Source organism: Capra hircus, chromosome 7 (assembly GCF_001704415.2).
Source record: "Capra hircus breed San Clemente chromosome 7, ASM170441v1, whole genome shotgun sequence".
In the NCBI taxonomy this organism is placed as follows: domain Eukaryota; kingdom Metazoa; phylum Chordata; class Mammalia; order Artiodactyla; family Bovidae; genus Capra; species Capra hircus.
In genome coordinates this window covers 56,819,107-56,845,765 of record NC_030814.1, presented here as the reverse complement: position 1 = coordinate 56,845,765, position 26,659 = coordinate 56,819,107, and the positions used below count along the sequence as shown (strand labels likewise).

The 26,659-nt window shown below is 46.4% G+C and overlaps 1 protein-coding gene and 1 long non-coding RNA gene across 4 annotated transcripts in view; one reads left to right on the top strand and one right to left on the bottom strand.

The window, feature by feature from the left end:
* Nucleotides 1–24,105, top strand: part of LOC106502358 — a 40,968-nt gene extending 16,863 nt beyond the window's left edge. The window contains exons 2-3 of the long non-coding RNA XR_001295915.2: nt 15,863–15,930; nt 21,585–24,105. This is a non-coding gene — a long non-coding RNA (uncharacterized LOC106502358). The remainder of the gene's footprint in view (nt 1–15,862; nt 15,931–21,584) is intronic.
* FGF1 (fibroblast growth factor 1) overlaps nt 1–26,659 on the bottom strand; it is a 112,710-nt gene that overhangs the window by 54,441 nt on the left and 31,610 nt on the right. The gene's annotated exons all lie outside the window — the stretch shown is intronic.

Sequence of the window (26,659 nt, the reverse complement as noted above, 5' to 3'; positions counted from 1 at the left end):
GCACTGGTGAGAGGTGATAGGGACTCAGCAGGTAGACGTGGGTACAGGCCAGATGTGGTGTACATACTTCACAGCTACCCAGCCACTAGCCTTCTCTCAGAGGGACAGCAGCATCCAGCCAGCACATGGTATCATGAGATGAGCTAAAGTTGGAAAATCTGAAAAATCGCACCACCAGGCATATCAGGAAATGTCATTTCGACAGGAGATGGTGCTGCTGGGGAAATGTGAGCACACTGATCTTTAGGAGCAGATTGGGAAAGGATGCACCTTGGTGTCTTAATAAATGACACAGAATCCGGGGCTCTAGAAGGCCTTGCTACCTGACCTGCTGACTAGGACTCTTGTCCTTGCTTTTCGTCATTCTTCCCTGACTCATCAGGTCACTGGACAAGTCATCTATCCCTTGGCTATACGTGTATGAGCTCAGAGACCTGAGTTTCCGAATCATGCTACTAACTTTATAAAATCTACAAGATTGCATCAGCTCAGGGCAGATCAGACAGCCTGGAGGGAACAGTGGCCCAGCTGGCTCTCTACATGACTCTCGGTCTTAGGATTCTTTGGGGCTTGGTGACACCAGAGGAAGTGGCTGGGGACACCTCTAGGGCACTTCAATCATTCACTCAGGAAATGGGTAAAGTCTTCTGGCCTCATCCTCAGATGGTGAAGAAAGTGGCAGAGTCTTCCCCCGGGGAGCTCATGTAACAGTCATTTCCTGAGGTGTAACTGATAGTTCACAGTGCCCCTCAGCTCTCCTGGTCTTGGTGTTGAATAGCAAAGCCCAAGAGTTCCCTGGCCTCGAATCCCTCAGTGACCTCTAACAGGGGTGACCATCTTTTGGTTCCAAGCTGGCAATCACCTCTGGGCCTTTGAACTTGTTTCCTTGTGGCCTGCACCTCTCTTTGCCAACATTGTCCACTGCCCACTGCCACGCAGGGTGTTCCTGCTTCTTTCTCAGCCACGCCCTCAGGTGTTCCTCAGACGAGCCTTCCCTGACCACTCGCCCCAGATCCAGGCCCACCCTCCCAGTGGATGTCCTTGCCCCTCTGTAGTTCACTAGCTGCTTACTGACTCCCTCCCATCAACTTTGCTCCATCAGGGCAGAGCCCTTGATTTTGTTGCTCAGCTGTTTAGCATCCTGCACGGACTAGCACATAATAGGTGAGTAATAGTATTTGTTGGGAGAAGGCAATGGCACCCACTCCAGTACTCTTGCCTGGAAAATCCCATGGATGGAGGAGCCTGGTGGGCTGCAGTCCATGGGGTCACTAAGAGTCGGACACGACTGAGCGACTTCACTTTCACATTTCACTTTTGTGCATTGGAGAGGGAAATGGCAACCCACTCCAGTGTTCTTGCCTGGAGAATACCAGGGGCGCGGGAGCCTGGCGGGCTGCCATCTATGGGGTCACACAGAGTCAGACACGACTGAAGCAACTTAGCAGCAGCAGCAGCAGTGTTTGTTGGAAAAAAAGAGGGGTGGGAGAGAATGATGGTCTGGACATGTTGTGTATTGCATCAGTTTTCCTGAAAAGTCACATGCTACACGTAGAAGACCCCTTGTGAATCAAAGCCTGAAAAACTACTAATTTGCCACTTGCTGTACTGAACCGAGATATTAGTATTTTTAATAGATTAAGTCAATCAAAACTTCATCCTATACGTTTTCTGAAACCATTGATCCCATCCCACAAAAACTAACCCAGTCAGCCAGGAAGATGAAGAGACTGTGGGAAGAGATGAGGTTGAGTCAGTCTGTTATTATTCATTACTTCATTCCAACTTTATACAATGATTTCTTGGCCACTGAGGATACAGCACAGTCCCTGCTTTCATTGTCTGTTCTTATTCCTATGGGGGAGATAGTAAGTTTGTAAAAAGTGAACAACCATATGAGAACATCTTTCAGTGCTAATTCCTGTATCTCCCTGTTGAAATCGCACAGCAGATGGCTGGAGGTGGCGAGGGCACTGGTAGATGGAGGGTGGTTGGGGTGTCTCTGAGGAACTGACACTGAGCTGAGACCTTGGGGATGGGCAGAAGTTCAGTGCATGGGCCCAGGGATGTGTGCATAGCCACGTGTCCTAATCTGGAGGAGACTGTGTGATCCTCCTGGGTAAGGAACTGGCACGTTTCGGGAAAGCAGTGTCAGGATGCTAAGCCTTCTTGCAGTAGTTAGCCCAGTCTAGGCAAGGGACACAAAATAATTGAGCCGTTGGGGGCCATAGGAATTCATGTCATCTTTTAAAGGACAGATGTGTCTCAGAAGGGCAGTGCTGCCTCCTTCCTGACCCTTCCTAATCTGCACCAAGCTGAAATTGATTGTTTCCTGCCTCGGCATCCTGCACCTAGTTGGCTGGAGCTGTCTGTGGCAGTTACTGCGTTCTACCCTGCAATTAGAGCTATTTGCATCCTTCAGTTGGTCTCCTAGTGAATTTTCACCTCCTCAAGGCAGGGATTGGATCCTAGGGACTCCTTTCCTTCATAGATACATGCTTTTGGCTTGCATCTAATAGATGCTTGGTGATATATGTTGGCATTTATTAAATTGAGTAACTGAAATTTCTGACTAATACTTTGGAACCATACATTTTTTAAAAGAGTTTGATTTGGGGAATGATAATATGGGTCATGTGGGAGACTCACACCTGGATGGTTCTAGTGGAGACCATTCAGTGCCTCAAGGCTTTGCAGTCGGGGCAGCTGGATAAGAAAAGAAAGCTGATGAAAGCACAAAAAGGGCTGCGGCTGTGAGGACTAACTGCCTATTGATAAAAAGCTATAGAAAATCACCTTGCTGTGCCACGCTTGTGTGTGTTTGCTCTGAGGGTATGCTGATTGGCTTGTTGGTTGATTTGGAGTTTGGGGTTTCATGTCTTCTTGTGTTCTCTTTATCATTTCCTTCTTTGAGTGGGTTTATTTTCTATATGTACAGAATGTATTGTCCTGAATAATCTAGATATAGGCAGTTTTGTGCAGCTTTGTTATAATTGGTATTTTTGAAGTTGAACCAGTGTTCAATCTGGAATTCAGATCAAATAGAAAGTTAGTATCACTACTGAGGCTTTCCAGGTGACTCAGTGGTAAAGAACAGACCTGCCAATGCAGGGGGACTCAGGTTCAGTCCCTGGGTCAGGAAGATCCCCTGAGGAAGGAAATGGCAACCCCCTCCAGTATTCTTGCCTGGAAGATGCCCTGGTCAGAGGAGCCTGGTGGGCTACAGTCCATCGGGTTGTAAAGAGTCAGACACGACTGAAGTGACTTAGCACACCACATAGCACGTTTTAAGTATCGAGTTCGCCAAAAATTTCCTTTGGGTTTTTATATAAGCTGCTATGGAAAAACCCGAATGAACCTTTGGGCCAACCCAATATTTCATAGATGTCATCTCATGGTTCCATGTAGGAGCTGAGGTGGCATAAACATTGTTATTCTCATTTTCACAGAGGAAAAATCAGATTGTGAGCAGTGAAGTAGCTCCTAGAGTTATGAGCTGTTTTAATATAAATTATCATTTAGTTTTTTGTTTGCAAATGGAATAATGGAGCTTAAAAGTAGAAGGTGGCCCTGAAAATGATTACCTTTTAAAGTGGATACTTAAGTACTATTTAACTGTTTAGTTTTGTAACTAGATATAAAATCTAATGAAGCACAAGAAAATAAAGCAAAAAAAGCAAGAACAGAAAAGACCTCTGTCCCAGGAGAAGTGAGGTAGACTGCTGTTGTCAGAGGAGCCAGCTGACCTTTGGCCTGCTGGGCCATCAGCGTGGATGTCCTTGGCGGTGCCGTCACCTCAGTTCAGGATGAGGAGTGGTGGCTCAATAAGCAAAGGGTTACATGGAGATGCAAAGAAAGGAGAGGGACCAGGTGCTTTCTTCCCTCTTGACTGTTACCTATTAACTAAAACCAAGTCCATTTTCCTTGTCCCCTTGGACTGGGAGCAAAGTGCTGATGGAGGCCTGAGGGGATAGTTTTGTGGGATCTTTTAAGGGTCAGAAAACTCACATGAAGGCAGCTTTGTTTACATCAGCAAATCCAGCTGCAGCATGCAAGCCCTTGACCGGCCAGTGACTCCCAACACAAAACAGATGTCCGAGCTGCACAGAGTGAGCGCACGGGGCTCCTCCACTGGCAGAACTTTGTCTTGATGAGCTGGAAAAAGGGCAGGAGATGGGTGGCACTGGATGTGCCAAGAGTTGACCACAGCAGCGACCACATAGACCTGGCTTTGTGCTGGCTTGAACCACGTGGGCTCCAAGAGATGATGCTCAGAGGGGGCTGTAAAGGCCAAGCAGCATTCCTGTCTCAGAAGGCCCCATTATTGTGTATGCTGGACTGTGGGAGTTTGAATTGCCTGTGACTGGGACATGGAGGAGATGGGGTTCCCTAGGCCAGAAAAGGGGAAGTGGGGTCAGAACCAGGATTCCACTTGGTGCTCAGTCCTAAAAGCTCCTCTTCTACTTTTTGTCTCTATAGCATGATCAACGTCATCTGTATGGTAGGTAGATTGTGCAATAAATCTCTCCTAATTAATAAATCATTATCTGATTAGGTTAATCATTATGTTAAGCATTTTTCAGGTAATGCTTACCAACTAGAAATATTAAATAATGAAAACCCAAGTCCTTCTAAAAGAACCAGGCACATACATTAGATACAGTGCACCCCAGGAGGTCCTCATGTCTTCTGTCCTTTGAACAAAGGACCTTGCATTCCAGATCATGTTCTACTCCGTTCACTGATATTCATTTAGTAGATTTACCAATTTGAATACTCTGATACAATTCTTCCTCAAGGAAAAAGGTGAAATCAAGGCAATAACAATTATTTAAGATATTAAGAACTATGATTTTAAAACATAATACCTATACATAGATATATATATATATGCAGTTTAAAGAGAGACTATAGATTATATACACACACAGACTCCGGAGTATGACCATAGCCATTATTAGGTGTCAAGGTTACAGATGATTTTTGTTTTCTTATTTATATTTTCCTATAGTTCCCTAGTTTTTTATAAGTAATATGTATTATTTGTATAAAGACATTTTTTATCCTAAAAATCCCATCAAATTGTTATATATACCTCTTGCTGCAACCTAGAGGTTAATATCCTGACTTACTGCTACAGGCACCAAACTAAAGTGTTCCTCTAGGAAATGAGTCTTTTTCCCCTCGGATAAAATTTGAAAATTTCTCAGTAGGGAGCAATAACTGACCTGAAGATTCAAAATGGTACCCATGAGAGAAGCAATAGCTAAGGAATGAAGCTTCCAACCTCTTAGCATAGAAAACAAAGTGTTTTCTTCTGTGATGACAGTTTTTCTTCATCGACGCTCACTTTGTTTCCTGTCAACACACTCTCGGTTATAGAGAAGTAAATCTACATTTGCATCTCAACTCCACAGTTTGCTAACCATGGGACCTCAGCCAAGCCATTTATAATCTTTGTGCCTCTGTCTGCTGGTTTCTAAATAGGCTTCTAATGAGGATTAGATGAAGCAATGCATGTAAGTGCGTGATAGCACAAGCAATAAAGGCCAGTTATTGTCATGATCCCATTGGCTTGTCCCAGTCATCTTTTCTAACTATTTCACAGAGAATATTTTTCTGATTTAGCTGGTCTCTATAATCTATGTCAAGCATGTACTCAGAACTGTGACCTTCCAGAATGGCCCCAGGAACACCAAAAAAGATTTTTTTTAATCCAATATAGTTCCTACTTACCTCCTGGCAATAGGCTTATTTCCCCACAGAGCCTCAAAGTCTCTGAGCCACAAACTTAACTCACTCAGGAAACCATGAGAGCCTGGCTATGGCCCCACTGCCTGCTCCCCTCAGTTAAGTCAGTGCTCCCTTTAAGCTGTTCCTTTTGGCTTTTCTGACTCAGTGTCTTAGGTCATCCTGAGACAGCCTTCTCCTCCCCACCTTCCCCACTTGTACCTGCTGTCCTGGACATTTGCCATCCTTTTTGGCTGCCCACCATCTAAAGCCCAACATAAACACACAGGTCTTGATCTGGCTGGACCCTTCTTGCAGTGTGATTTGGGAGTACCAAACCTTCCCACTGATTCTGTGCAACTGTGGGTTCTCCATATTCTCTTTATGTTTATTGTCAAAGTCATTGGTTGCTTACAATTAAGGAGCTTAGCCAGCTCCTGCTTGTCCTACTTTGACATAAATCCTTCAGCTGTTAGTTCCTCAAACTCTCTGAGCTTCCTATGGCATACTGTTTATTTCATTCTGGTTGTGACATTTTATTGGAATTACCTTCTTATTCTCCCCTAGACTTAGCTCCCTGAAGACAAGAACTAAAGCCATCTAGATCACCGTAGCGATGTTCTATCATGGAGGAGAGTGCCTAGCACATAGTAGGCCCTCTGCAAATGTCAAATGAATAAACAAGCAACCACCTGGGAGGGGACCAGAACAACCACAGTAGTTCCACTTGGAGAATCAGTTACTTGCCAACTTTCTGATAACCTGGCACCGTTCCTAGCCTGATTCCAGGAGAAACCAGATTTCCTTTAGGCTTTGGCAGGGAAGAGGCTATTCCAGCAGCATCCTGAGTGGGCGGGTGAGATGTTGGCCGCATCTTAGAGTGGGTGAGTAATCCCCCAGGCAGCACTTAGCTTGCAACCCTGGCTTACATCACGGTCATCTCCTGAAGCTCCCAGCTTAAAATGGAAAGTGGCATTACTCATGGCGGAGAGCAGACAATAAAAAAACATTGAGGTGGGGCCCAGCACAATGGAGTGAATATTCCCTGATGATGGATGAGAGCATCTCTGTTCTGAGGGCTCACGGCCCTGACAGACAGCTCAGTCATAGCAAGGCTTTTGAACTACACCTCCAAATTAGCTCATCACCCAGCACCTCACTCTTTGGGATGTTGGAAGACGTTGTGTTTCTCACCCTGCATCAGGCCTGGGGAGAAGAAATGCCCCTGAATCAATATCAGAAGGTGATAGCAAGCAGCAGTTATGAGTTGAGGCTTTGACATGTAACAGAGCTAAGCCTGAATCCTAGCTCTTCTAGTTGCTAACTCTGTGACCCCAAGTAAATTACTTAACCTCTCTACTTTTTATGTCCTTCAGCTGTAAAATGGGTTGAATAATAGTACCAACTACAATCTTGAGAAAAGTTGAGTCAGAGAATTTATATAAAATCCTTACCACAATGCCTGGCTTGCAAGCAACACTCAGCAGATGATGACTGAGGTTGTGCTTTTACCATCTTCCTTCAGCAGCTCCATACTTCTCCACCCTTTATATTTTTTCCCCTTGTAATCTCTCTCAGCCTTCATACCCTTCCTCCTTCCAGCAGTCCTCCTTTACCTCTCACACCGTTCTGAGTTGACACCACCACCAGCATCCCTACATGCTCACTCCTATCCATTTCCAGCTCGTCTTTCTCTCACTTTCTCGGTGTCTGTCAGCTTATGTCCCCAGATCCAATGTCCAGCCTATCATGGTCTGTTCTCCACTTCAGAATCCATGACTTGGCACTTGGTGAAGCGAAAGACACTGAAATAAATCAGTCTGGCTTTAGTGACACCTCATGGACAGATTGGGCCTAAGGTCATAAAATGGTCAGAGCGCAGTGCCCATTCCAGCGCCCCGGCACGCTGAACGTGTACCCACAGAATGTACAGTGGACCAAAGTCCCGTCTTATCAAAGCTGGGCATGGCACAGCAGTGGTGATGATCACAAAGGCAGTATTTCTCTCAGGAAAGATCATATACCAGCTTTTCTATTAATAGCCTTCTTTAGGAAGTTCTGAATTAGATTCCGTTTTTTTTTAAGGGGCACACTTTTGGCCTAAGCAGGTTACATGCATCACTGTTGAGAGATACGCAGTGATATACATGAGCTGAGACTCTTAGCATTGCACTAGATAGTTCCTTACCAATGGTCTGAGGAGTCCACAAACATCAGTTCCTCCATGGTTAAGAAAACTTCCCACTTTTGATCTCCAATGACTAGATTAACCACAGGCTGTCCTCCCAGGATGTGTCCTGATCATTATTTATTCAACACATTGAATGAATAGCTTTTTATGTTCTAGGAACATTGTGAATACCATGGCAGTGTTACAATGAGACACAAATCCCGCAACTGATGGAGATTTAGGGAAGATATATGTATCTTTTTCAGATTCTTTCCCACTACAGGTTATCATGGGATATTATATGTAGTTCCCTGAGCTATACAGTAGGATCTTGTTCTTTTATCTATTTTCAGTATAGTAGTATGTGTCCATTAATATCAAGCTCCTAATTTATCCACCCCAGCATTTCCCCTTTAGTACCCGTAAGATTTTCTGTGTCTTTAAGTCTTGAGAAACAGTACACTTTGAATTAAGGATGGCCCATATATAATGAGTTCATGGGGAAGGGATATGTCTGGAAAGATAATTTATAGCCAGATCTGTACTTGGATGTCTAGTGTTTATCTTAAAAAAGCTGACCTCAGGAATCCCCTGGCAGTCCAGTGGTTAGAACTCAGCACTTTCACTGCCGTGGCCTTGGTTCAGCCCCTGGTTGGGAAACTTAAGATTCCACAGGCTGCTCAGTGCCAGGGAATAAGTAAATAAAGAAGACCAAAAAAAAAAAGAACTCTTAAGATTACAAAGAAAAACTCTTAAGATTACCTCAACAGAACAATTGGTTCCCCTCACCCAACCCCCCAGCTTTCTCAAGTATTTCAAATCTTCGTAAATGTCCTCAGTCATTGTTTCTCTCTTCTTCACCTACCCCGCTTCAGTTCATCAGCAAGCTCCGTATCCAAAATGTATCCTCAGTCTGACCTCTTCTATCTTCTCCAATATTGCCCCTATGTTCCAAGACATCATCGTTTCTTACCCACTTCCTTGTTCCATTTCTTGCCCTCATACAGCAGGTAGCTCAAGTCAGATCATATGCCCTTGCTTGCTGAAAGCCTCCGAGCAGCTTCCTGTTGCTGTATCTGTCCGTGGGAAGACCGTCTCCTACAGGCTCATGATTAGACCCAGGCTCTCCTCTCCTCTCCTCTCTTGCTTGTCCTGCTGCACCCGCACGACAGCGTCTCTTCTCTTCTGAACTCTCCAAGCGTGGACTTGCTCCAGTATCTTTGTGTTTACTGGCCCCTCTGTCTGAAATGCTCCTCTTTGCTTAGACCTCTGCGTGTCCACCTCTTCATGGCTTATATCTCAGCCTGAATGGTACCTCTGCAGGTCATCCTCACTATCCTAACTAAAGTAGGCCCTTCTCAATTTTTCTCTATCTCAGAATTCCATTTTTCCTTTACAGCACTTATCTGAAATGCTCTTCAGTATTTTCTCTCTTATCACCATCACTTCTACTAACTTGCAAGCTCCATAAGACTTTGTCGTATTTACCACTGCCTCTTTAGTCCTTAGCACAATCCAGTCCAAGTAGGTACTCAGTAGTCACTCACAGAATGCAGATGCCTAGACCGCATGCCCAGAAAAATTCTGATTAGTCCTGGTTAGGAGTTAAAGAGAAGTTAAATTGTTTGAGGTGCTTTCTTTTTTTTTTCTATATGCATATTTTTAGCCATGTTATATCTAGTACAGTTCCCAGGTGGTCCTGATTTTTAGATAGTTAAGAATCCTTGACTTAGGGAATAGAAATCTCTGTAGCATCTTTTACTCAAAATGGGGTCTTTGGACTGGTATCCACCAGATACTTGTTAGAAATTCAGATTGTCAGGCTCCACCCCCACCTTAGAGAACCAGAATCTGCACTGTAAGAAGATGTCCCAGCTGACTTGTATGCATATTAAATTTGAGAAGCACCAACCTAGCAGAAATACGGAATTCCTGAAGAGTAAGAACCTTGAATTTGGCAGGTTGAGTTTGCTTTGTTTGCAGGACAGTGAAATCGGTATGTCTCCCAGACAGCTGGAAATGTGGTTCTGAAGTCATGGAAAGAGAACCCCAAAGGAAATTAACATCTTCACCAAAATGCTCATTAAGGGTCAGAGTGCAGGCTGTAGTGAGGTCATGAGTGGAGAGAAGAAGACAGAGTTGGTGGACCACAAGGGCAGGCCCAGTAAGGGTACAAGAAAAGGGGAGCTGAGATGAGGAAGTGGGGAAAGAGACTGATGGAGAATGATGGCTCAGGTGAGGGCAGGAGGCAAGGTTAGGAATGGAGTGATCCAAGCATCAGATTCTGCAGAAACATCAAGGAACATAGAAACTAAGAAATGGGCATGGAGTTCTGTCCCCAGAGGTGGGTGATAAGAGAAACCAAGCGCAGGGAGCAGAGGCTTGAGTCAGTGGTGAGCAGTTGGAAGCAGCGAGTCCACACCACCTGCCCAGGAAGGACTATGGTCTCACGAAGAGGAGAATTGTGGCTTGAAGTAGGAGGAATGGAGAGAAACTTTTCTCAAATGAGAGACCTGGGAATGCTGTCAAGAGGAAACCTTCAGAGAAGGGGACTGAGTAGATTAGAGATCAGAAGAGAATTTAATTGATGAGACTGGGTCCTGAAGCAGGTAGGAGGGAATCACATTAGACTCGTATGCTTGTTAACACATAAACTGACCTAGATGGGCATGAAATAAACAACAGGCTACCTTCAAGGAAGGAGACTGGGTGACTAGAGAGGCAGGGTGGCTTTCATTTTTATTTAAGAAAAACAAAATAATAGTTTAAAAAAAAAAACCTATGTGTGCTCTGCCCAGATTTAACAAATGTTAACATTTTCTCAAATTTACCGTAGATTTTTTATATATAAAAACATTAGAAAGTTGAAATTCCTCCTGTTTTCCTTTTTCTTAACATTTTTGCCCTCTCTTCTCCAAGGGCAGAGGCAGATAGTTGGTGGAGAAAGGGTGTGCTTGGGGAGAGTTGGAGAATGACATTGATCAACAGCTCCCCTGTGCCAGGCACTGGGCTTGGGTTTGACATTTGAAGTAGGAGGGAGAGGGAGTCCACAGGGATTTATCAGGATGATGTGTGCAAAAGGTTCAAAAGGTCAGGAAAGGTGAGTATGGCAGTTAAAACCGTCTGTGAGCCTCAGTTTCTCCATCTGTAAAATGGTCATAGTAATACTACCTACCTCAAAGTTGAAGATCGAATGACTTGGATGAATAACCTACTCAGAACTTGAGACTTCTTACATGGTTATTAAATGATGACAGTGGTGGCAAGGAAGATGCTTACAACTGTGATTGTTCAACCCCCTTTATAATCAGTATATATATTTTATCAGTTCAGTTCAGTTCAGTCGCTCAGTTGTGTCCGACTCTTTGCGACCCCATGGACTGCAGCACGCCAAGCCTCCCTGTCCATCACCAGCTCCTGGCGATTACTCAAACTCATGTCCATTGAGTTGGTGATGCCATCCAAACACCTCATCCTCTGTCGTCCCCTTCTCTTTCCACCTTCAATCTTTCCCAGCATCAGGGTCTTTTGAAATTAATGCATCAGGTGGCCAAAGTATTGAAGCTTCAGCTTCAGCATCAGCATCAGTCCTTCCAATGAATATTCAGAATTTCCTTTAGGATTGACTGGTTTGATTTCCTTACAGTCCAAGGGATTCTCAAGAGATTTCTCCAACACCACAGTTCAAAAGCATCATGTCATAAGGGGTAATGTGTTCATAATGATGATAAGCATGAAGGTTTAAGTACTTAGTTCCAGGCTCTCCATACCACCTCATCTAGTCCTTCCTGAACCCTAGGATGTAGGTATTATGAACCCTCCTTCTTCATTCAGATGAAGAAACTGAAGTCCAGGGAGGTTAAGTCATTACTCAACGCCACAGATCCAAGAAAGGATTGGCCTGTTACTTGAACCCAGACATTCTGACTTCAGATGTTAGTATTGGTAGTGCTGTAACCTCCCTGAAAAGTTAAGTGTTTGGCATGTAGTGAAAACTTGCTCATGTTACCTCTTATTATTGTAAATATTTTTGGAGCAGAGCCATTTAAATGGTCAGGCTGCAGTTCTTTTCTAATGACACATACAGAGCACTGAGATGTTTGGAAATTCCCTGGTGCCATGCTGCCAAGAGGTTACAGAACTGAAATGAAAAGCTGTGGGTACTGGAGGTTCCAGGCTACTTTGAAGAGAGTGCTAATTGACTTGTAAGCTGAGCACTTACCAGATAGGTTATCCCATTCCACGCTAAGACAACCCATTTAGGAAACAGGTGCCCAGGAGCCTAGCCTTGCTCCCCCTACTCCCCAGAAGCTCCTTCCATGTTGCCCATCCCACACCACTTCTCCCCATCTGAGGCCAGGGACCAGTGTCGGCAGACCAAGCAGATATCAGAGCACAGAAGCAGCCTGAGAGCCTGGGGTCTGGCCTTAGGGGCGGGCGCCTTGGCAGCCAGCTGCAGCCCCTCATCATCACCCTAGCCACAGTATATGCTGGTCCCTGCAAGGCGCCTCAGCCTGGGCACACCTGCTCACTCCCTGTCCCCTCCACTTCCTTCTGCCCTGGATTTCCAGACAGAGTCCAAAATGGGTTCACATCAAATAAGATTTGTTTTCTTTCAGTGTAATTTTCCGTTTATAGACAGCCTTCTCGCAGGAGGCACTGTCCTCCTTCCTCTGTCTCGGTTTTTTTCTGGGTGTTTGGGGATAAACTCCTGGTGGTTGTTTTGGAGCCCTGTGGTCAGCAGTCCAGCCGGTCATTCATTCAGAGTGTCTCCAGAAAGCCTGCACTTACGCTTACGAGAGCTTATGCTGATTTCTGTGGCCTCTGAGCCGTCTATGGAACTGTGCCCATGTAGCCAAGTGTTAAGAAATATCTGACGTGGGCCAGCAGGATCCTTATATGCAGGCTCATCCTGGTGAGATGATGTGGATGATAATTACAGCATTATAATAGCAGCCGATCCTCACAGACACTCCTCAAAGTGCTGAAAGGGATTCCCTTATTCCTGTGAGATTAGGTGCTGTTTGGACCCCCTTTACAGAGGTGAGGAAATAAGCACCCAGAAGGAACAGTCCTGGCTGACCAGGGGGTGTATGGGATCCAGCCCTGCTGACCTCTGGCCCAGCCGCCCTACCACCCACCTCCGGCCCTGTGATCTAACCACACCAGCTTTGGTTTCATCCCTTGGATACACAGTGTGACCTCCTGCCACAGGTCCTTTGCACATGCTTTCCCTCTGCCAGGACCCCCGTTCCCTCTACTCCACAGCTAATTCACCCTGAACCATCTTTCACATCTCAATTGTGCCTTACTCAAGGATGTCCTACTCAACCTTCCCTGACCATATGTCCCATTAAAGCTCTCATGGTGCTGCCTGCCTTTCCTCCATGGTCCTGGTCAAAGTTTAAACTCTATTTTTATTTGTGCAATTTACCAGTCAATGTCTGGCTCTCCCTCTAGACTGTGACTCCATGAGAGCAGAAGCTTGAAAGTGCTGCCTTGTATGTAATTCTACCACTGCACTTACCATGCTGAACTGAAATGATTTGTTTATTCATCTGTCTCATCCCTTGGTCTGTGAGTTTCCTAAGGGCAATATCCAGGTCTTTTTTCTAACACAGAACTCAGCTCAGTAACTACTTGGTGAATTGAATTGAATGACTGGAATTTAATTGAACAGTATAACTTGGGAAAGGGCACCTGAAAGTTCAGAACTTTGGATGGAGCAAGCCCACAAATACCCTCAGAATCACCCCCTGTGGAAATCTGGAGTGATGTTTGAGAGAAGGTTAGTGTTTTTAAAAAGCCAGGTTCACTTATAATTTGGATAGCAAACTAGGAGGATCTAAGACTTTCCTGAAGAAGCATCATATGACTGTTATAAATCCAAGAGAAGTGAAGACAAAATGGTGTCTGCCTGTCCGAGGTTCATCTGAAGTTTAGTAGAAGTCAGAGCATAAATAACAAGTGGAATCTCATGGAAGTTGTGCTGGGATTTGGCTCCTCAAGCCCTCAGCCTTGCGTCATTTCCTTATCTCTCCTGGATGACCTTGCCTGGCTCTCTTCCCAGTGTGGTTATTGCTGTCTTTGACTCCATAAATGTTGTGGTCTGGTTGCAAGGAAGCATTCCCATCTTTGGAGCTGATCCTTTCACGACCTGATGCCCCTTAGTCTGGCACATGGTCCCTAGGGATTACTTAAATGAGAATAAGAGAGGCAGAGAGGCAAAAGGGGCTTCCCTTTTGCCCAGAGGATGAGCAGGGCCAGGGGTAAGCTGCCCGTTAGAGGCTGGTGCTGTCCCAGCAGAGGTTTATGAAGAAAGTGCCAGGTGACTGCGGGCTCTCACATCCAGACAGGACCTGGCCTCAGCTCTACCCACCCCGGCTCCAAAGGAAACAGGCAGTTTTTCGGAAAAGCTGTTTTCATTCATCATGCCTCCTCCTTCTATCAAAACAGATTATGAGCGTTTCTCTGGAGGATTGAACAGCACCCTTTAAGAAGTTAGAAGCCATTTCTGAGTTGAGAGGATTAACCTAGTTAAATTTAATAGTAGCGGCACATCATAGGTTAGCAGGTAATTTGAAGGAACACGATTGAGGCCCCAGTAACCCATTATGATGTGCATAGGTTTTCAACTGTTTTGCAATAACAATACCACCTGGTTATCACCTGTGAGGGATTAAAGTAACACTAGCCTCTTATCCCTGTGTGAATACCTTTGGCACAGAGCAGGTGCTCAGCAGTATTTGTTAAAGGAATAGAAGAAATATGAGGCTGATCTAAAGTTCTGAGAACTTTCTAAAATGGGACAGAAACCCACAGTTTTGAATAGACTTGCCCCAAATGCATTGGGTAATGGCACATACAGCTGCTTGCTGTTCTCCTTGGGTTTCTAGATCTAGTTCCCACTCATTCAAAATTAGGAATGTATTCCTGACAGCCAACTTACAAGGAATCCCAAGGCTTAACTCAGATCTAAGGAGGGTAATTTTTTTTTAAGTCACCAAGGAATCATTCTTAAAGAGGAGACAGAGTCCTGTGTAACCTGAAAATGTAGCACAAATATTGAAAAAGAACATCCTGGGGCTTCAGTGGCTAAGGCAGAGGAAACTCAAAGATGTGTTGAAGTTAGAATTGGAGCTGCTTTCCAAACTGAAAATCAGACTTGTCCTGTCTTTGATGGGCTGGGCACAGGCTGGTGCAGAGGAGCCCAAGTCCAGAAGAGGGCGCTCCGAGCTAAGGGTGCTGACTGCAGCTGGGAACCCAGGGTCCTAGAAAGAGGCTGTTCATGCTTCATCTTCGTTTCTACTGCCTGTTTTTGTCTTCTCTGTAGAAATGAGAGACGGTTTTCCCTCTTCTCTGCCAAAGAATGGTATTCCGAAAATATAATTAAGCTGATGATTTCACAGATTAAATACCAAATCCTAGGTGTAAAATTATGTTTAAAAAATTTTTTTAATAGCCTTCAACCTTTGGTCTCCCTGAAATCTGTGAACAAATTTCCCACATCATGGCTCTTCTAACTTATTTCAGTGGGCCCTTGGGAATCAATGGCATCCCACTCCAGTACTCTTGCCTGGAAAATCCCATGGACGCAGGAGCCTGGTGGGCTGCATGCAGTCCATGGGGTCGCTAAGAGTCGGACACGACTGAGCGACTTCACTTTCCCTTTTCACTTTCATGCATTGGAGAAGGAAATGGCAACCCACTCCAGTGTTCTTGCCTGGAGAATCCCAGGGACGGGGGAGCCTGGTGGGATGCTGTCTATGGGGTCACACAGAGTCGGACACGACTGAAGCAACTTAGCAGCAGCAGCAGCATGCATAAGTACCACCCTACCCACAGCATCTTGATTAAAAAGAAATCTGTACAGTCATAAGACTGGGATACATCAAAGTCTTGTTTTTAGTTGTATAAGCTTCCTTGGAAATATACCTTCTTCCCTGCCTTTTTCATCCCCAGGCCCTGAGGAGAAAGCAGACAAATCCAACAAGTCCTTCAAGGAGACATCACACTGTGTGCAGACTCTGGTAAGTCCAATGTGAAGAATTTGTCTTATGGAAGGATTCACCCCAGGACCCAGAGATCAATGTATAAAGCTCACAGAGGCACTGTTTCCCATAACAAGAACTGGGAAACCATGCTACATCAATAACAGAATGATAAAATAAATTATATAGTCAAGCAAATACCAGGCAGATATAAAAAGAGAGCGACATATGGGGGAAAAAAGCCCTAGAACAGTATGTGTGGAATTGTCCCATAACTGGTTTTCAAAATTATATGTGTGTGTATAGATACATAGATAGCCACCTGAAGAAACGATTACCTTGGATTGTGGAATGGAGCTGGTGAAAGTATATTGGGCGTATTCTTCTAATTTAAAGGAAAAACAATAACACTTGTACAGACAGCCCCTCTGGAAAGAGAGCAAGAATGCTGTGCTCTCAGCCTGTCACTTCAGCCCCAAACCTGCTTGATGTCTTCCACGTAAAGGTTCGTTCCCACCCTCCCTGGGGCCCTCTAGCTCCCACCTCACTCTTAGCTTTCCCCGTGGCCAAGCTTCCCCCCACCAGTGTCACTGCCTCCAGCCCCTCTCAGTCACCCTCAGCCCTTTGGAGTCCTCCTTCTGCCAAAACTGCCTCTGGAAAAGCTCGCCCGTGATGTTCTCCAATACTGGGGCTGCAAACTGGTGGCCCGTGAGCCAGAGGTGGCCTGAGGCTGTGCGGTTTGCCGGAGCTATGCTTTGGTTGTAGTTGCTCTCAATCGATCCAACATGTACCAGTTGGGAGGTTGCACCTGGACCTGGCACTGTCCTCTCTTTAACCATCTGAAGATCTGACCCGCTGCACCCGCCGTCAGACTGAGGGGCAGCCTGACCCAGGGTCTCTGCTGCTCCCTCCTGTGGGTTCTCCTGCTCCCACCGCCGGTAGAACTTTCCAGTCCCATTCAAAACGAATCTGTTCTGTCTGATTTCAATCATTGCTCTGGCTTTCCGGTCTTCCTCCGCCCCCACCCCCACCCCACCCCCCCCCCGCTTGTTTTTAGCAGCTCTTCATGGCTTTGTCGTTTGGCCCTTCCTTGGATGTTCAGACCCCTCAGGGGTCTGCCCGCCTGTGTCTTCTCTCAACCATGTACCTGCTCTCCTCCTCTCCCAACATGCCCTTGTCTGCATCAGCTTCCGCCCATGTCTCCAAAATCCCAGATTGCCTTTGCCTTAATGAATGACAGTACGGTGGTTACAAAGTAACCCAAACTATAAACCTTGGTCATATTCCCTTTCCCTCGCTTCCCACAGGCATTTCCTAATGATTTGACCTAAGTATGCCTTACAACTTCATTCCTCTCCTTCCCTACCATCAGTGTCTTGGGCCAGGATGGTGAAATCTTGACCCCAGTCTGAGGCGATTGCTTCTGATTTTTCTCTCTGTAGCTTATTCCTCTTACCTCACCCACAACACCTCCAGCCTTGTCCTTCCCAACCCCAAATCTGATCATGCCTCATGTACGCATGCACGTGTGCCAAGTCGCTTCAGTCCTATCTGACTCTGCGGCCCTCTGGACTGTGGCCCACCAGGCTCCTCCGTCCATGGGGATTCTCCAGGCAAGACTACTGGAGTGGGTTGTCCTGCCGTCTTCCAGGGGATCTTCCCCATCCAGGGATCAAATCCAGGTCTCCTGTGCCTCCTGCATAGCGTCCTTGCTCAAATACCCTGTCATATTCTTCACTGCCCGCAGGCCAAAGTCCAGACTTCGTAGTTTGGCATTCAAGGCTCTTTATGATCTAGTTCTAGCCTTTATTTGTTCAGGTAACAAACTGAGGACCGATGGTATGTCAGGCCTTGGAGGTACTTTGGTGAAAAAAATAAGTCCTTTTCCCTGTGTTTATGGGACCACATTTTACCTGGAACTTTACAGAGAACACTGCACGCACGCACACACACACACACACACACACCACACACACACACACACACACACACACACACGTGACTTAAATGACAGAGAAAGAAAAATTCAATATCAGGAAACAAAGGCAGAGAATAAAGAGTAAATCCAACTTTAGATTAGTCAGGCAAGACTCCCCGAGGAGGTGACATTTAAGCTGAGACCTGAAGGAGGAGAAGGTGCAGAGATTGGGAGGTAGCCCACCAGCAAAACCCCTCCTTCTCATACCTATCTTCACTCCCTTTTAAAAAAACCTATTCTCTACTCCATGCACACTGAACCACCATCTCTACCTGTAGGCACTGTGCTGTGGGGGTGCCTCTGTCCCAGCTGTGACCCTCTCAAAGGAGGAACTTTGTTGTTCATTTGGGCCTCTAGTGCGTTATACATACTAGGCTGAGATGAAAAAGTGGGATGAAATGCTGAGGTGAAAGGGAAAAGTAGATAGATCGATGGTTGGGTAGGTGAATGGATGGATGGGCAGGTGGATGGGTGGGTGGATGGGTAGGCAGATGGGTGGGTGGATGGGCAGATGGGTGGGAACACACATGCTTTGAGCTGAGCTGGGTTTAGTGTCTTTTGGGTACAGTTGCATAACCAACAAAGCTGAGGTCTTGGGTTTGCTGGAGGTGGTTTATGCTGGGAGAAGATATGCTGTTAAAGAGTGCTCTCTCAGGTTCTCTACCAATATGTTCACTAGTCCACTTTGGTCACTTTTCTGGGCAATTTTTTTTTTTTTTACAAATATGAAACAATAACATTAACATTTTTTCTTCAGTAAACAGCTCTTGCCTCAAATCTTAAGGGGAATTTTTAGATAGAAAAGTGAGAGACCATGTATCCAGTAGTCCAGTCTTCAGCCTCTGCAGCTAAATCACTGTGCTTCAAATACTGACGCCAACACTTACCTATGAGACCCTAGAGGACCTCACAAAGCCCCCAATTTCTTTATAAAACACAACCACCAGTAGTCCTTACTTTCACAGTGTTGCTGGGAGGATTCGATGACGTGTGTTAGCACAGCACCTATAATAAAGGAAGGGCTCAAAAACTCAGAGGAGCCACTGTTCGAGAGGTGATGTTTTCTCAGCCTGGCCCATCCTCATATCTCCAAAAGCTTCTAAAGGATCTGAGCCAAACATGACAAAGGATGTGCACTTTGAGCTGATTTTCTGGTTGTAAAGCAGAGTTGCCCAGACACTCCTAGAGCCTACAGTGGACCCTCAGAAACATCTGCATACACAGCCACACTCAGGCTGAGGTTGGATTCCGACCATGTCCCGTGCCCACTGCCCATGCAGCCTGGCTCACTGCTGGGTGAATCAGCCCTCCAAGGCCCCAGGTGGCATGTCACCAGCTTCATCACACAATGCAACTGGAGCGTCTCTTCATTCGTCTGTCATCTGGGCTTCTTCCCAAGACCTCACGTGTTAGGTGGCTGAAAAGCAGCAACGTCAGTCTCACCCAAAATAGGAATCCGAACAGCCCTCTTGGGTGATGCCCCAACCCAGAGAGCCCCCCGTCTTTGGCCACTCTACCTGCCCCTCTCCAAAGCATCAGCTAGCTGTAACGGGAGTGGATGTCATTCAGCCTCTTATCGGAAGTGTCAAGACCCTCACTCAGGGCCTTTGGGGCTCAAGGTCTCCATGTGGAGCCCTCTGCCTGCTCTTGAACTGCCCAACATGGCCTTCACGGCTCAAGCTGAGGCCCTGGTTTCACTCGGTTTAGCTGGGTCCCAGGGTGACTCCCTGGCTGAGTGGCTCTTGCTGGCCATGGCCTCTCTGGGTGTCTGCCTCCCAGCCTAGGAGGCCTGTCCCTGGTCCTGCTACATCACCATGCAGTGGCCTCTGGCCCTCATTTCAGCATCACTCAGGAACAGCTGCAAGTCTGGAGTCCAGGCTGCATCCACTTGCCAGGGGCTCAGGCCTGCCCACCCTCTCAACTCACTGGGATGTCATTAGAGCCACAGCTACCTCCAGCCCTTGCACACTCACAGGCAGATTGTCCTCAAGGCTGACCCCCAGCAGCAGGCAAGCAGCCCCCTACACAGTGGCAGAAGTTCTATAATTTGTCTGCCAGGTCCGGCCCTCCCTGTGTTAAAAGGGAACTTAAGCAGTTTCACAAATCTTGGCAATTCTTCTGCGTTCCAATTTCCCCCTGGCTCTGGGTGCCAGGCCTCCTGACCCAGCCTCTGGGAAGGGAGGCTCCAAATGGAACATGGTTTAGAGGCAGCAGGATCGGGTGAGAGGGATCAAAATGCATTGCTTCGTTTTTGTAAAATATACGCCCTCATCCAGCCACTCCTCTTCCAGGCCGGCTGTGGCTCATGGAGCCAGCGTCCTTTAAGGCAATTTTCTTTGCTACATTCTTAGTTGTGTTCATTCAGTGATATTATTGAGCAGCTGTGACAGGCATGCATTGTTCTGGGACTCAAGTCAGTTGCTGTCTCACAAACATAATTTAGATACTCTCATCTCCATATGGAAAGATACTCAGGATCATTAACCTTCAGGGATGTGCAGATCAAAACCACGAGATGCCATTTACATCTACTAGGATAGCTGTAAGCAAAAGACAGATAATAACAGGTGTTGACAAGGATATGGGGAAATTGGAGCCCCTATACATTGTGGGTGGAAATGTAAAATTGGTGAACCACATTGGAAAACAGTTGGACAGTTCCTCAAATGGTTGTCCAAGGGTTACCATATGACCCAACAAAACCACTCCTAAGGACATACCTAAGATAAGTGAAAACATGTGTTCATACGAAAACATATAATAATGTTCAGAGCAGCATTGTTTATAATAGCCAGGAAGTGGAAATAGCCCAAATGTCCAACACATCATGAATGAATGGATAAATAAAATTTGGTGTATTCATACAATGGAGTATTACTGGACAATAAAAAGGAGTGAAGTACTGAAAAAATGAAGGGATGGAGCCAAAGGAAAAACAGCAGCCAGTTGTGGATGGGATTGGTGATAGAAGCAAGGTTCGATGCTATAAAGAGCAATATTGCATAGGAACCTGGAATGTTAGGTCCATGAATCAAGGCAAACTGGAAGTGGTCAAGCAGGAGATGGCAAGAGTAAAGCTGAAACTCCAATACTTTGGCCGCCTGATGTGAAGAGCTGATTCATTTGAAAAGACCCTGATGCTGGGAAAGATTGGGGGCAGGAGGAGAAGGGGATGACAGAGGATGAGATGGTTGGATGGCATCACCGACTCGATGGACATGGGTTTGGGTGGACTCCAGGAATTGGTAATGAACAGGGAGGGCTGGCGTGCTGCAGTTCATGGGGTCGCAAAGAGTCGGACACGACTGAGTGACTGAACTGAACTGAACTGATAAAATTCTACAACATGGATGGATCTTGAAAACAATATGATAGTGAAAGACGCTAGTCACAAACATCCATATAGCATCTGATTAGTTTATATAAAATGTCCAGAATTGGCAGGTTCATAGAATCAGGAAGTAGATTTCTGGTTGCCAGGGCCTGGGAGAGGAGGGATGGGGCAGCAACAGTCTAGTGAGTGTGGAGGTGTTAGCACGATGAAAGTGCCCTGAGATTAGATAGTGGCAATAGTTGCACTACTCTGTCAATATAATAAAATCTATCGAATTGTATGCTTTATATGGGTGAATTGTATGGTAAATAAATTAAATCTCAATAAAGCGGTTAAAAAAATGTCTTCATCTCATTCTCTAACTGACTCTCCCTTTCCCAGTTGCTTAGCCCTCCTAGGACAAGCATGAATTCAAGACCTTCTCCAGCACGCTTATTAGAGTCCAGTACTTGGTGACTAGACTTCAAACCGTCCTTTTCCACTAGAAGTGAAGCTTCAGGGACTTCTCTGGTGACCTGGTGCCTGAGACTCCACGCTTCTATTTAGGGGATCCAGGTTCGATCCATGGTTGGGGAACTGGACCCCAAATACCACAACCAAGAGTCCTCATGCCACATCTAAAGATCCCACATGCTACAGCTAAAGATTCCACAAGCTGCAACGAAGATGGAAGAAGATCTGCTATGCCAGAATTAAGACCCAGTGCAGCCAGATAAGTAATAAACATTTATTAAGAAAAAAAAGTGACGCTTCAGGATAGCAGGGACCCACAGTAGGGGAAGGAGAGGGTGGGGCAAGCTGAGAGAGTAGCATGGAAACACATACATTGCCATGTACAAAGTAGATAGCTAACGGGGAGTTGCTGTGTAACACAGGGGGCTCAGCCCAGTGCTCTGACAGCCTGGAGGAATGGGTTGGGGTAGGGGATGGTCAGGAGGGAGAGGACGAATATATACTTATGGTTGATTCATGTTCTCGTATGGCAGAAGCCAACACAATGTTGTAAAGCAGTTATCTTCCAATTAAAAATTTTAAAAAAGATCAGAGACTCTTGTTTTATTCATACCCCCATGCTTGACATAGGGTCTGGCACATGGTAGGGTACCACAGAGGTGTGTCAAATGAACAGATGCTTCATGGTGCTCATATCCGAAATGGAGGCAGAAGCCCAGCAGTGGCTGTGAGTCAGTCATTCCCTCAGCACTTATTCACTGTGTCCTCATGACCCTTGGATGGAGTAAATGTACAAAGCAGACAAGTCTTTACTATGGAGGGGCTCTGAGCAAAGGAAACCTGTCCTGAGCAGGGTTAACGCATTGATCAAACACTGAAAATAAATAATAACGAACCTTCAGTAAAAATTTACATAGATGGAAAGTGGAAATTATGTTAAAGGGGGCTTTGTGGGAAGTTAGACTGAGTTGAGACAGCCGTGCAGTAAAGAAGAGAGATTCTGAAGTATAGAGGCAGAGTAAGAAGAAGCTTAATCAGAAAAAAAAATAAAGAAAATGGGCATTTTTCAGTACAAGTATTCTGCCAGTTAGGAGGTGTGTCCGCCTGGTGATTTTAATTTCTCCCTGAAGTGGGGAGTAGTATTCAGAAAGTGGAAAGTGCCAAGTACCCTCCTTCATCTCCTGTGTTGGGATAGCTCTGAGAAGAGACGTGCAGGGAAAGAGTGACTCAGTGGCCAGGAGAGGAGGGAACCAGGGTGTTTCAAAGAGATGGTGGAGATTTCATTAAAGCACGACTGCCTCCTTCACTTTGGAAAATCGTGGGAAGGACAGCCGAGAGGTCAGGACACCAGGCGAGCAGATACACAGTAACACAGGCTGGGAAACCAAGAGGCCAGCTTTTAGCTGCATAGCCCGTGGCAGGTGATGGAGGTCCCGGCAAGAAAAATTAAGGAACCTTGGCCAGTTGGCTTTGTCCACACATACAACCATCTCACTCCACGTCTCTTTTCTCTGTGTTTTCATTTGGACACGCAGGGATTCTAGAAAGCCTCAAATGAAAAGGAGGTATGAAACAGGGCTAGGAAGTGATTAATATGTGAATAAGGCACTTGAACAAGGCAGGGTTAGGCCGAAGAGTTAAGACACTTGGGAAGGTGGGAGGAGGCAAGGAAGACGTGGGAAGAATAAAGTTCAGGGTCAAAGATGATGCTGCCAAATCTGGTACAGATCACCAGCTGGAGTTTGGGAAAAAGGAGATGTGGGTCAGAGAAAGACTCAGGACTGAGGAGGCTTATGAGCTCAGAGACGAAAGGGCAGAGCTGAAAGGTCTTCCTGAATGGGTCACCTGAGCTGGCAACCAGAGGCTGATGCAGCCCCAGAGTTCAGAGGAGCTTGAAACTCGGAGTGAGTCCAGGCACAGATGAGCCTGTGAAGAGCAATGAAGCAAAGTTTTCTTTTCTCCTGAAAAGTGCCGCTGTTGTGTTTTTGGTTTGCTTAGCTGGCTGCCCACCAGAAGAAACAAATGACAAAGATGGCCCATCTGCCTCAGAGGCAGTGTGGCCTGCTGGGTAGGCACAGGCGTTGTGGGCACAGGAGGTTGCTGAACAGCCTTCTGGGCTCCAAGGCTCCATGGTGCTGTGTCACTGACCGTGGCACAGGCTCTGCTGTTCTAAGTGGTGTGTCCCCTCCCTGACAGAGGGGGTGATAAAGGGCTTTTGTTGGCTTGAGATAAAATAGCCTAGACAAGGCTTTTAGTGCATCGTGGCACTTAGAACCTTTTCTCAAGCCTCAGATGCAGTTTTCCTTTGGTATTTTAACATCTCTGATATTAGGATATGCAGCATTGATTTCTTAGTGGTACATAAAATACAATTAATGGTGCCTTAGATTTGATCTGGGAGAAGGCAATGGCACCCCACTCCAGTACTCTTGCCTGGAAAATCCCATGGACACAGGAGCCTGGTGGGCTGCAGTCCATGGGGTCCCTAGGAGTCGGACACAACTGAACGACTTCACTTTCACTTTTCACTTTCATGCATTGGAGAAGGAAATGGTGACCCACTCCAGTGTTCTTGCCTGGAGAATCCCAGGGACCGGGGAGCCTGGTGGGCTGCCGTCTGTGGGGTCGCACAGAGTCGGACACGACTGAAGCGACTTGGCAGCAGCAGGTTTGATTTGGAAGTAGACAGCCGGTAAGTGGCAGTGGAGGTGATTTGTGTCATTCTCCCTGGACCGATCGCATGGCTCTGTCCACATCTTGGGGTCCCTTCTTCTCTCTGGACTGATTGAGCCTTTTCCCTGGGAGACAGTTAGGCTTCCCTTGTAGCTCACCTCAGTGAAGAATCTGCCTGCAATGCAGGAGACATGGGTTCGATTCCTGGGTTGGGAAGATCCCCTGGAGAAGGAAATGGCAACCCACTCCAGTATTCTTGCCTGGAGAATCCCATGGACAAGGAGCCTGGCAGGTTACAGTTGATGGGGTTGCAAGAGTTGGACACAACTGAGCAACTAAGCATGGCACGGCACCTGGGGGACAGGAACTTGGGCCCTGCAGTTAGACCTGCTGAAGGTAAGTCTTGTCTGGGCTACTACTCTCCGTGTGACCCACACTAAGCAACATCACCTCTCTGAACCTCAGTTTCCTCTGCTCTGCAAGGAAGAAATATTACCTACATTCATAGGGTTATCAGAAGAGGATAAGAGGAGACGGTTATATAAAGTGCTTGCTTAGCACAGTGCTACATTGGATAAATGTTAGATGATTATACAAATAAACAATGTTACCTTAGGTAGCAGAGTTACACTATGTTACAAGTATTACTATTCCTGAGGTATCTTGGGAGCCCCACACAAAATTTCATCTCAGACTCTCAATGGGAAGGATCTCAGAACCCAAATCCATCCTCCTGCCCTGTGATGGTGGCTGAGGTTGCAACCTCCCACTGCCTCACCTGGAACCCTTCTCCCGCTTCCTGCCCTGCTCCTTTCTCAGCACTCCCCTGCACTACCCTCAGGACTCTGGACTCACTACTTCAGGAACTGTTCTTCTTGGGAAGCGGGCTGGCTCGCTCCCTCCTTGGGAAAGACCACCCCAAACCCTGGCTGGGGTTTTGTCAAGCAGTTAATCACCCAAGACCTCCCTCAGCGAGACTTCTCTGTAGCTTCATCTTCCCGTCCCCTCTTAAGTGCCCTGACTCACTTCACAAAGCTGTCTGCCTCTGTCCTTGCTGGCATCCTCTACCCTAAATGTAAATACCATATTTTTCTCAAAGCTTCTTACCTCTGCCTAATAAGTTACATATCAGAATCAATCATGCTTTACATTTATAATGTTTATAACTCATGCACTCAGCCTCCCCAGGTCTTCAGATCCCCACTTGGTCTCTCCCATTCACAGCTTTCCATGGTCCTGAGGGCATCGCACAGCCTTCCTCTTCAAGTGCCACAAGCAAGCCTTTCCTTGTGGGGGAGGCTACAGAGCCCCATGGAGAGACAGGTTTAGCCAGTCCCTTTCTTGAGCACTCCTAATCTTTCTCATCATTTTTCAGCACAGAAGATAGAACTAATGAGTTTTCCCCAGGCTAGCTCTTTGGCAAGCCCTTCTCTTTTGAGGTAAGACACCCCACCCCCACCCTACCCGTACCTTGCAGCCTGCCTTGTGCTGCCTTTTGTAACTGGCCTGCCTCTTTGCACCAAACCCACGGGCAGGAAACTCAAGACTTTTGCCTGCACCTTGGCCAGGGGATTCCAGGGTAACACAAGCCTCTCTGGTATGGAATGGCATCAGATCAAATCTAAGACTTTGTCAATGAAACAGCCACTAGCTCCCCCTCAAGATCTTTATCAGGGGCTGGTTCTGGAGGAGCGTGGTAGGCCTGCCCCTCAGGGGAACTGTGGGATCTCTAGTCTTCACTGTGTTTGTAACAGAATGACTCCTGTGGTCTTAAGGAGTGTGTCCCAAATGTCTTGGGTTCTCAAAACTGGTTTCTGTTCCCTTAAAAATCTTCTGGACAGAGTGCCATGTGCTGAAAGGGATGGAGCAGATTTCACAAAATGCAGCAGCAGCCACGTGGCATCATTGAGTTAGGAGAAAACATGACACATTAGACACAAGTCCCTGTGTTTACTTCTTTATCAGTCTGTTCGTCTGTCTGCCTGTCTATACATCCTCTGATACGTTTAGAGAAGGACATGTGGTGTATACGCCAGGATATAAATGAAGCTGAGGGTGATGTATAAAGGTGTCTGTAAGATAGCAAGATGAGGAGCCTCAAGGGCACCCTCCCTGGAGTCCCTCCCAGGCCACGGGAGGGACAGACAGTAAGAAGGCAGGAGTGAAGCCCTCCCCCTGTCGAACGTCCCACACTGCAGTGTGTCCTGCGGGCTCTGAGAGGCCAAAGTGTCTAATGCTGTCAGGCTTCAGAGCCCAGGGCTCCAAACCTTCCTGAAGGTTCTGTGGGGCGAGCTCCTACCCGACTCATCCCAGAAAGGAATGGAGGAGGC